This window comes from Quercus suber, unplaced genomic scaffold (genome assembly GCF_002906115.3).
Source record: "Quercus suber isolate HL8 unplaced genomic scaffold, Cork oak 2.0 scaffold_420, whole genome shotgun sequence".
Classification (NCBI taxonomy): Eukaryota; Viridiplantae; Streptophyta; class Magnoliopsida; order Fagales; family Fagaceae; genus Quercus; species Quercus suber.
Genome location: NW_027069871.1, coordinates 270199 through 280984, shown reverse-complemented (window position 1 = coordinate 280984; position 10786 = coordinate 270199).

Below are 10786 nucleotides of genomic sequence, written 5' to 3'. Positions count from 1 at the left end.
CACTAACTTAAAGGATGTATATATATTAAGTTGCTTGGGGTATTAACATTGCACTAACTTAAGATATCTTTCGCATGAAGACTCATTAACACATGATACTGAAATGAAACATAGTGAGTAACAGTAAGTGTGTGTTATGCAATCAAAAGTGAGTGGTAGTATAGTACTGAATCACATGCTTCTTCTGAGATATAAATTGAATGATCCTATTCCTTCATCAATAAAGGAAAATTCAAAACACATACAAATATTAACACACACGCTGCCAATTACATATATTTTTTTTAAAAATCAGGTTGTTTAGGTAACCATTACCCAAGAAAAAATAACAGCTGTTTCAGTTAGTGTCTTTTAAATTTTCTCATTCTATATAACAGCTGTTTCTAATAGCTATACTTCTGATCATGCTTCCCAGTGATATGATATATGATTTTCTGCTAACATTGAGCAAGCGGTTAACAGATGTTGATGTCTCCATCATCTTGACAACTTTACAATGTAAGCCTCCTTAAAATTTGGTTTTGATTTTAGCATATATGGTTTTTATGGATTATTGTCAGAATTCTTTCAACTTTAAACTTATAATATCCTCGGGGATCCACTTTTTCCCAAATGCTTCATATCAGGCCAATGATATGTCATTTCTGTATTAGTATCAGTATTAATTATATTCCTTAACCAGTTATTGTGGTCAAATTTACTCTATTTTTTACATGCACTTGTGTTTCATTCTACGTTTAAGAATATCTTAATGTTACTGTTCTAGCTTTTTTATAGTAGGTTGATAGCCAGTAAGTCAAATCTAATGTGAACTGCTGTTAACTATATAGGTCGTGGACTGAAAATAAGGCCTGATGATCCTGCTGCCATGAAAAAAATTATTTTGAGCGTTCAGGATTGCGTGAATGAGTTGAAGGTCTCCCCTGTAGATGGCTAGGCAAATATAAATAGCAACAGGGTAAACGTTATATAACTTTTAAGTTTATTATGAAAAGGGTTCTTTTTTCTTTTTATTTTTTTGCATATAATTCATAAATATTTGCAGATAGAATTTATGCTTGAAACTATATGTGACATTAAGAACAACAGGACCTAAAGTGGATCCTGTGCATCACACAGGAATAAAGAGGTGGCTAAAAAAGGTCTTACTAGTTAATTAGTTCATTCTTTTAACAATTTGTTCATCATGGTCTTTTTCTTTTTATCATTTTTTTTCCCCGGGGAAGAGGGGGGGGGGGGGGGGGGGGGGGGTCTTCTGAGATATAAATTGAATGATCCTATTCTTCATCAATAAAGGAAAATTCAAAACACATACAAATATTAACACCCAACTGCCAATTACATTATTTTTTTAAAAAAATCAGGTTGATTAGGTAACCATTACAACAAGTTAAGGAGCGCAACCTACCTTGAAAGCAAATGTGACTAATTATTTTCAAATATAACATGTAATATTAGAACATTGGTAACACCTAGTTTGAGGAAAAAAAAAACCAATAATTATTTTGTGAATGAGTTTGATTTTTAAAGTTTAAAGTGATCATTTTTAGTCGGTTATATTATGTGTGTGGACACACGAATATGATCAGGGGCAGTGCAACAAACTTTGAGGTTTGAGGCGATATATTTAAATGGAGTATGTAAGGATCAGTTGGATTGACCCTGAGTTTTGCTGGGTTTTCAGCCAACAAGCCAAACATTTATAGAGAGTGGGTTAAAGGTTTAGGTGCTGGCCGTCGACCACCATGCATGAACTTTCTTTATAAAAAATACTAAGAGTTTCTTTACAAATGGGGGGATGCTCCTCGGCCCATGGCCGAGGAGACCTTTTCTTTTCTTTTTTTTTCCCCTCCTCTCTTTCTTTACTTGCTTTTCTTATATAGTTTTCATCTGCCTATCTCCTTATTCATCTGTTGATCATCCATTTGCCTTTCTTCTGGCTGTCTGTCCATCAAAGGCCTTATCAGTACTCAAGTGGTTCACTCTGATCAACGTTGCCCTGCAAGGGGTTATATCCCATTATGGCGGCCAGAGGGGTTAGGTGATGCATTAAGTGCGAATGTGACAGCTTGCTCTGAGCTTGTCCCCTCCCGAAAGTTTCTCCTTAGAATGCGAGGAGACGAACAGGTCTCGGCGTGGGTCACAACAGAGGTTTTGCTGACTTAGCCTTGGCTGTCAGTCCTCCTCTGCGCTGTCTCTGTGGGCTACTATCCGATGGGCCGAGGCTATCAGGCCACGGGCCCAAAGTATTTTGTTTTATTTAATAATATTTAACTAGTTTTATATCATCATTTTCTATATTAATTTCTTTTTATCTGTAATAGGCTTCTATTTTTTTGTTGAAGAAATGCTAAACTATTAAAAAAATTTACTAGAAAAAAAACTTACAAAAAATAAAACAATGAATGTGATTAATGACACTTCAAGAAGATAAATAAACAAGTATTTGAATGAATGATGTTAGGAATGTTATAAATTTTATAAAATGAGGCAATATAAAATGTATCACCAATCACAAAAAGTAATTTAAAAATGCATTTAGTAGATTGTTGACGTTCACAAGTCATAGTAATTGTCACATCAATTTGTGAAGGTTTTAAGTAAAATTTATAATATTTCTAGCATTTTCTTATCTAAATTATTTCTTGTGATTAATGACACATATTGTAAGCCCTAGGTATTTAAAATTGTATTATCTCTAATATTACTCTATTTTTTGAGATTTTTTTAAAAATAGGAAAAGAATGTAAAACTAATTATTTTTCCTATATCTCAAAAAAATTATTTCTAAAACATATTTCAAATTTTGCCCCAAAATGTGGGGCCTTGTATATGATCATGTTTGACGAGTTATACCTCACGAGAAAAGTGTGGGAATCGGAACCTATGATTTGGTTTTTATACCCAAAATTTTTCCTATACCCAAAACTTGGTTTTTATTTTTATATTTTTTTATGTTTTGGGGTTATTCAAATTTTGATTTGGGTCAGATTATGATTTTGAGGTCTCTTAGTGTGCGTGGTGATAGTCTTGTTTGAATGTTTAAAGTTTGTGCCTTTTTTTGGGGGGCTGTGGCGAAAGAATGAAAAGAACTGTGTAAATTTTTCTTTGGTAGTTTTTTTAAGAAAACTATTGGTAGTGGTAGAATGGGTCAGTGGCAGTATTGTTTGTTACTGAGTCATTGACATGGTTGTGTTGTTTTGTCTTTTAGTTTGTCATTATTTTATTTTATTTTATAAATAGTTTGACATCTTTATAATTATATCAAAGAGACAACAAAGTATTATTATGTAAATAATAAATCTTAACAAAAATCTTACTAACAAATTAGTATTTTGAATAAAAAAAAACAGTATTTTAGTTATGAATTTTTTTAGCCCCCCTCCCTTGATAGTCTGACTCCGTCCCTGCTTGTCAATTTTGAGTATAATAATTCTCTGTCTTTTTTTTCAATTTTTCCTATGAGAGAGAGTAGGGGGGCTCTTAGGTCTTGATCAAGTTATTGGCTATCAACTAATGTCAACTCTCAGTTGTCATTATTTTTTCCTTCTTGCAATGAATTTGAAATCAAAATCTACCTATAACTTGGAAGAAAAAAATGAGAGTCACCTTCCCTTTTGTAAGTCATAGCTCACAAGTCTGTTAAACTTCAAATGTTAACGAGTAGATTACAAAATAGGAGAGACATATTGGGAATTAAATAAATCAAAGTATTCATCAGATAAACATTAAGAAATGAAATATAAATAAATCGTTCATAGATGGAGGATTAGGTTTAATCTTGATTTTCTTTTATGGGTAGTGTGCATTGTAACAACGTCCCATTGGACCGTCAATTTTAGACCTAGCTCACGCCATTGACCACGCTCTCTCAGTGCTCTAACCGTCAGCTCCAAATTAGATAACATTTACAATAATTTTGCTAAAATTTTTTTTAAACATTTACAATAAATTTAGTGCCACCAAATTTTTGTAACTTTTTTTTTTCACAATTATTAATGTGTAATTTATTATATTTGGTGCATAATAAAAATTAAAAATTTAGTTTATAACTCATGTGAAAGTGATTTCTTTTTTAAACAATTTTTTTTTTAATAATTTCATTATTAGAGAGAGAGATTTGAATTATGGAATAATTTGTTAGAAATACTAAAAAGTAACAGTTGAGCTACAAGACTCTTATAGTATTTTTTATTCTAAAAAAGGAAAAAAGAAAAGAATCGTAGTATTTTATATATATTTTTTTTCAATGAGGATAAGAGATTTGAATTATGAAAATTTCCATTTCAACTAAAAGTTATTGGCATGTAAAAATGATATTACTTTAATCACAATTCATCATCTTAATAAATTGTAAAAAATCTTATATACAAAATTGTGAAAAAAAATTATCAAAGGCTAACTTTAACCATGTTCAACTTGGTTTTCAATGATAAAAAGTGTTCAAGTTGAATTCTTTAGTCTAAGTCTTTATCCACCATTCAGCAAAACAGGTCTAACCATAATTCCGAGACCCACCTATTAATATATGGCATGCTATTTTCCTTTTCCATTGACTAATTGATGTACTAATTAAATGTAAAGAGCTTTACGGTGGCCTTGTAGATTTTAGACGAAAACTATCGTCCTAATAAGTCGTTTTTGGTAACCATATAACTGGTACTTTTACTAATGGCGTTTGTTAAGGCGACCTACATTGTCAAGGCAATCATGGTTGCTACCATAGATGCCAACAGAAGCCCAAAAGACAACTTTTATAAGGAAGTGATGTCCCTCCCTTTTAGGCTTTAGCCAAGTCATTGGTAATCTTATAAACAATAATATGGTGGATAAACGTTGGGACTTACGGTTTTACTATTAATCCTTTAAATCTATTGAGTCTACTACTCGAGTTTTCTCAAATAGGTAACTTTTTTTGGATTGAGAAATCCCTAATCTAATCTAACTTAACCCCAATCACATGGATCGTGTTAGTTAATTTTGTAAGATCTAATATTTAAATTGAATTTTCAGTCAATTTTTTAAAGTAAACTATTCAATAAATACTTGCAATTCACGCAATTGATCATAACATTCTAATTTTATCAAAATAGGTAATTTTAAATACCAAAACTAAATCAAGTAAATACATCTAAACTAAGTGTACGTTTGGATACACAATTTGGTGTTGGTGGTGCTGAATCCTGGATGTCTCCATTAGAATCAGCAGGATGTGCCAATCGAGCTATGAGGCTCCTGCCTAATTTCTTGCCAAATGAATATGTTAGCTTAGCACAAATGTACAACCCTAGAATGGTTACACTGTGCCACATGTCTTTTTTGTGTTGGAGATTTTATTAATTCTATAAAAGTAATTAATATTTTCACTGATCTCATTAAATATATCAACATGAAAATATGACCATGTTTATACCTTTGTTTATACTATAAACCTTTGTTTATACTTTTCCTTCTAATTGTGATCACCTTCTCTTTTGTTAATTAGTTTGAGTGTTCCTATTATAGTTAGAGTTACAACAGCTAAAGTCATTAAGTCAAACATAACTAACTAGCTATTTATCTTGATCACATTTTTATAACATTAAAATTTAATCGGGATTTGTTTAAGTAAGATTATTCAATGCTTTAAACTTTGATATCTTTATATTTTAATACCATATAGAAAATCAGCAATTCTTTAAACTTACCATTGGTTTCAGCTAATCCAGATGAACACATGCCTATTCTTATCATATCAATGACAGAAGCCTATATTAACGTATAGATATTATATAGAAATTTAATCTCAATTTTTATATTGGATTACCAAATGCGTGAAGTTCAGTATCTTTATGTTATAAATACTAAATAGAAATTCAACTTTTCTTTATGCTTAGCTATGAATATCAACTCATTTAGGTTATTACATGTGGCCAACCCTAACTAATGTATGGATCACCCTAACTAATTTACTGAGGATCCATACAATCCCAACAATTTGGGACAGAGGATTGTTGTTGTTATTGTTTAGATTAATACATGTTCTGATCATGTAATTGACCTACGGCTATGCTAACATATACATTTTATAAATATACAACTGAAAATCATGCAGATAGTAGTTCTTGACCCCATATGACGGATTCCATCAACTTTATATATTGTGTATAGATACTTTTATCCTAACTTAAAATTTTGAAGACATGTGAATTGATAAATACTCTTCAAGTAAATTTCTTATTGTTAGTTTCTCCATGTCACAATCTAAAATTATATAGTTACTAATAAGAAAACTAAAGGTAGTGGACAAGTATTATTAATTTCTAAATTTAAAAATAAGAATAATAAGCGTTATAAAAACTGTAGTGTCCAACAAAAAATCATTTGTGTCTCATTGTGATAGATACTGGAGGACTAGTATCTATCACAATGAGACACTCTTGACTGTCTCCCCCACCTGGACAAGTTCAATTTCTGGATTAGCAATTGGAAAGAAGGCTACTTTCATACGCCAGAAGAATGGAGCTGAGCTCCTTAAGAGCTTGAAAGCATTTACATATATTTTTGATCCACTTCTGGAGAAGATCTCAAGATCCATTTGATCAAGCATTTGGGATTTCTTTTGCTCAACCCCTAAACTCGCTTATAAGATCTAAACAACCAGCTAGTCCAATGTACACTAAAGGATGAAGGTGGACTTTAGAAAGTCTGATGGATTTCCCTTTGAAGGGAACAAAATAACCATTGTCCACACATTTAATGGTTGGGTATGTAAAGATTGGAATTAGAGGGGGTCATTTACTTGAATGGCAGTATATTTATCCTTATGAAAGGATTGAGGTGTCAACATTAAGCCCAAAGTGTAAAAGATCCACATCATAAATCTCGTGGCATTTGGGTACTTGTGACTCCTTAATCTTAAGAATTCACATAGTCCCATTCCTATATACTCCCTATGTCCCAAATTGGTAGTCCTCTATTCCATTTTGAGATATCCCAAAATGAAGTCCTCTTTGAAAAGTCAATAAATAAATTTCTTAACACACCCTTTACTTTACTTAAAAAGTTAATACCCCTCTTTCACTAAAGTTTAAATTATGGAGGTTAGTTTTCAAAGCTTGTACCTTTTTATGTAAAAGACAATGCATTAAATGGTGTTCCCTTAAAAAGTTGTATTTTCTAAACAGACCAAACAATATGGGATGGATGGAGTATCATATAGGACCTCAAAGGGGTAAAGTAGAAATAAGAACATTGATGTAGTATATGTGGCACAGACACACATGATACCAAGCTGTCATATGCCTGTATATGTGCAGCTTGAACATCCTACAACTAGGACAGGAGCAGGCAGGACGCACTCTTCCACATAACACATATCCTACAACTAGAGAATGTTAAATATCAATCCATCTTACACAATATCTGATGACCTCCAGGAGATCATCCATCAGGGAAACCAAGCTGGCCTAGATATTAAAAGCAGGGAAATCAACCTAAAATGCATTTTAAGGTAACATGAAATAGTAACAGCTTAGAAACTCAGTACCAAGTTATCCTAGAACCCATTAATATGCTGCCTTATATATGCATGTAGGCAGAAGCAACAATTTAGTTTTATAGTCTTCTTAAGTTACCACTAAAAGATGGAACTATTTTCGCACTAAAACAAAAATATCTTAGCTGAATTTCATAAAGAGAACCAATAACAGAAGATTTAATATTAAATATTCAAACTTACAAAGTAAAAACAAGAAATGCTACGCACAAAATTCTTCAACCATAGGCAATACAATTTCACTTAAGGCAAATGAACTAGAATTGGCCATTGGTAATGTGAACCATCCTATAATGTGAACTAGAATCAGTCTCTGAAAATTTAAAATGTTCCCCATTTTGTTCTTTCATCCACTTTCATTAAGATTTTGGTTGGTGTGTCTGACAGAATGCATCTTTTAGGGACCAATATAGCACTTAGCCTATATTTTACAAATGAAAAGATACAGTTATGTTCTATTTTTATCCCTAAAATATTGTCCAAATTCTATTTTTGTCTCTTTCATTAGACATCTCAGCAAAAAACTTAACGGGAGTGGAAAGAAGGAAAAAAATATAGAATATTCTAAATTTGAATGGATGGATATAGAAATTTATTTAAAAATAAAACCTGAACTATATTTCAAGGAAGAAAAAATTATTTTAACCCAATAAATAAAGTTCTTGCAAGTGGTAGCCCATTATGAACAGTTGGTCTTGGTTATACTACTCTTCCATATATATCTAAATGCTATATGACTGATCAAAACAAAATCTAGATGCCATACGAGTGATAAAAACAAATTTAAAAAAAAAAAAAAACTAAATGCTAGATGCATTGGTTGTTTTTTTTTGTTTTTTTTTTTTTAAGCCAGAGGTGAAAATTGAGTTTGGTTCATATTTGCCATTTTGTCCGACTAAAATGGGAAATTTAGGAGGGTTCGCTCCCCTTCAATTAACCAGCAAAGCCAAAATTTATAGAGAATAGGCCTAAAAAATTATACAAACTGCAGTATACTCCTGCAATACATACATTAATTAAACTTCACATGTAAAGTAAGATCATAACTATTAGTCATAATAAACTGGCCACTAAGAAGAATTTCTTAGCACTGGCCACTAGAGTTACATGGACATGTTTTTATGAGCTTCTGTGGCATGTCATATGAGCATTAGCACTGGCCACTAAGAAGAATTTCTCTATGGCATCAGTACAAGTGAGTTGTGACATGCAAGAGCCAAAAAAAATCTGATGAAGATTAGATGACCAGTGGTATTTTAGCATTGGACCTTACTAACAATCCCCTACAGTTAAGAGAAGTGGTATTTTAGCATTGGACCTTACTAATCTAAACAACGCATCTATGTAAAGGGGCAGTTAGCCATACAAGGAAACCAATAACCAAGCAGCTGGCATTATACTTGCAAAATGATTATAGCACCAAAGGTGCACAATGGTATATTTTCAGTTCTTAAATATTATTTCTCCTCATTTTATCTATATATGACTCTTTTATTTTATTTTTCCTATTTTATACTTCTGAATTTTGGGCCTGTTAACTAGAGAATTTTGGTTTTGTATTTCCGAAATTGCTCCTCTATAAAGGAACTCATGAAACTCCTCACATATATAAGCTTCTTCAACATAATTTCGCGGGGTTGGATCTTCTCTTTGAATGATATCTAATTGTTTTCAAATAAGGGTCACCCGTACGGAAACTTTTCCAATCCCTGATTTAACGTTTGTACTAAAACCTTATAACTAAAACATATCACAACCTATTTTACCATCAGACCTACATATAGCCTGTTTACCACTTTCATAACTGAAAAATGAGGCATACATATTAATTTTATTACTATAAGCATGGATTAAGATAAGCATATTTATGAAATAAAAAATAAATACATAAAGGATTAAGATGAGAGCAGCCCAACCTGATGAAAGGTCCAGACAAGATGAGGCTGATAGTTGGTCTGAAATGTGATTGGCCCAACCTGCAAAAGAATAGTGAATCAAAAGTCAGTTTTTTTTTCCCAATCGCATAAAGAAACACTTCTTCAAATTTAATCTCCAAAACCTAAATTGACTAAAATTTGAAGTATCAACCTTCACATATAAGTACAATGAAAAATCAGCCTTAATTTTAACACATATCAATAACTGCGAACTTCAGAGCAGAGCAACATATTCTATTTTTATGACCTCTACACAATTTCAAATTCACAATTTAAGCATGCATCCATGTAAAAAAACAAACCGGGTGAAGAAAAAATCCCAAAAAATAACTACAGCTTTCTCTCTTCATTAAAACAGAGTACCATCACACCATTAAACATAAACTCAATCAAAATTTCTAAAATTTCTATACACTTGTGAACAATTGCATGTCATCATAGGAATATACACATTCACAATTTAAGCATGCATCCATGTAAAAAAACAAACCGGGTGAAGAAAAAATCCCAACAAATAACTAGAGCTTTCTCTATTCATTAAAACAGAGTACCATCACACCATTAAACATAAACTCAATCAAAATTTCTAAAATTTCTATACACTTGTGAACAATTGCATGTCATCATAGGAATATACACATGCAAAGCACTAAAATTAAATCCTCAGCAAATATAAACAAACCCAGCAACATAATCCGATTTCCACAAACCAATTCAATCTCAAACAACAAATATAAAGTTTCTCAAAACAGAACCCACAAACCCACTAAAATTAAATCCTCAGCAAATATAAAGTTGTCCTTTTTTAGAAATTCAAAACAGAACCCACAAACCCACTGTTTCTCGGCAACCAAACGGAGAAACCCATTATATATAAACATTGTTTCTCACCTTTTTTTTTTGGTTTTCACAGACCGCGTAGACTGATCAAAAGCTCTGTGAGTGATATTTTTCTACTTCGGTGGCCTTTATCAAACTTTCGGAGGAGACGCCATTTGTGGGTACCTCGCTGTGCCTTAACCAAACTCTTCGCCGAAGAGGGTGACTGAGGGTGGAGAGGGTGACTGAGAGTGGAGAGGGTGACTGAGACTGAGAGTGGAGAGGGTGACTGAGAGAGGCACTCAAGTGTGAGAGTGAGACGAAGAGGAGAGGGCGAGTGAGAGACCGTGAGAATGGAGAGGGTGACTGAAGAGGCACTCAAGTGTGAGAGTGAGACGAAGAGGAGAGGGCGAGTGAGAGACCGTGAGAATGGAGAGGGTGACTGAGAGAGGCACTCAAGTGTGAGAGTGAGACGAAGAGGAGAGGGCGAGTG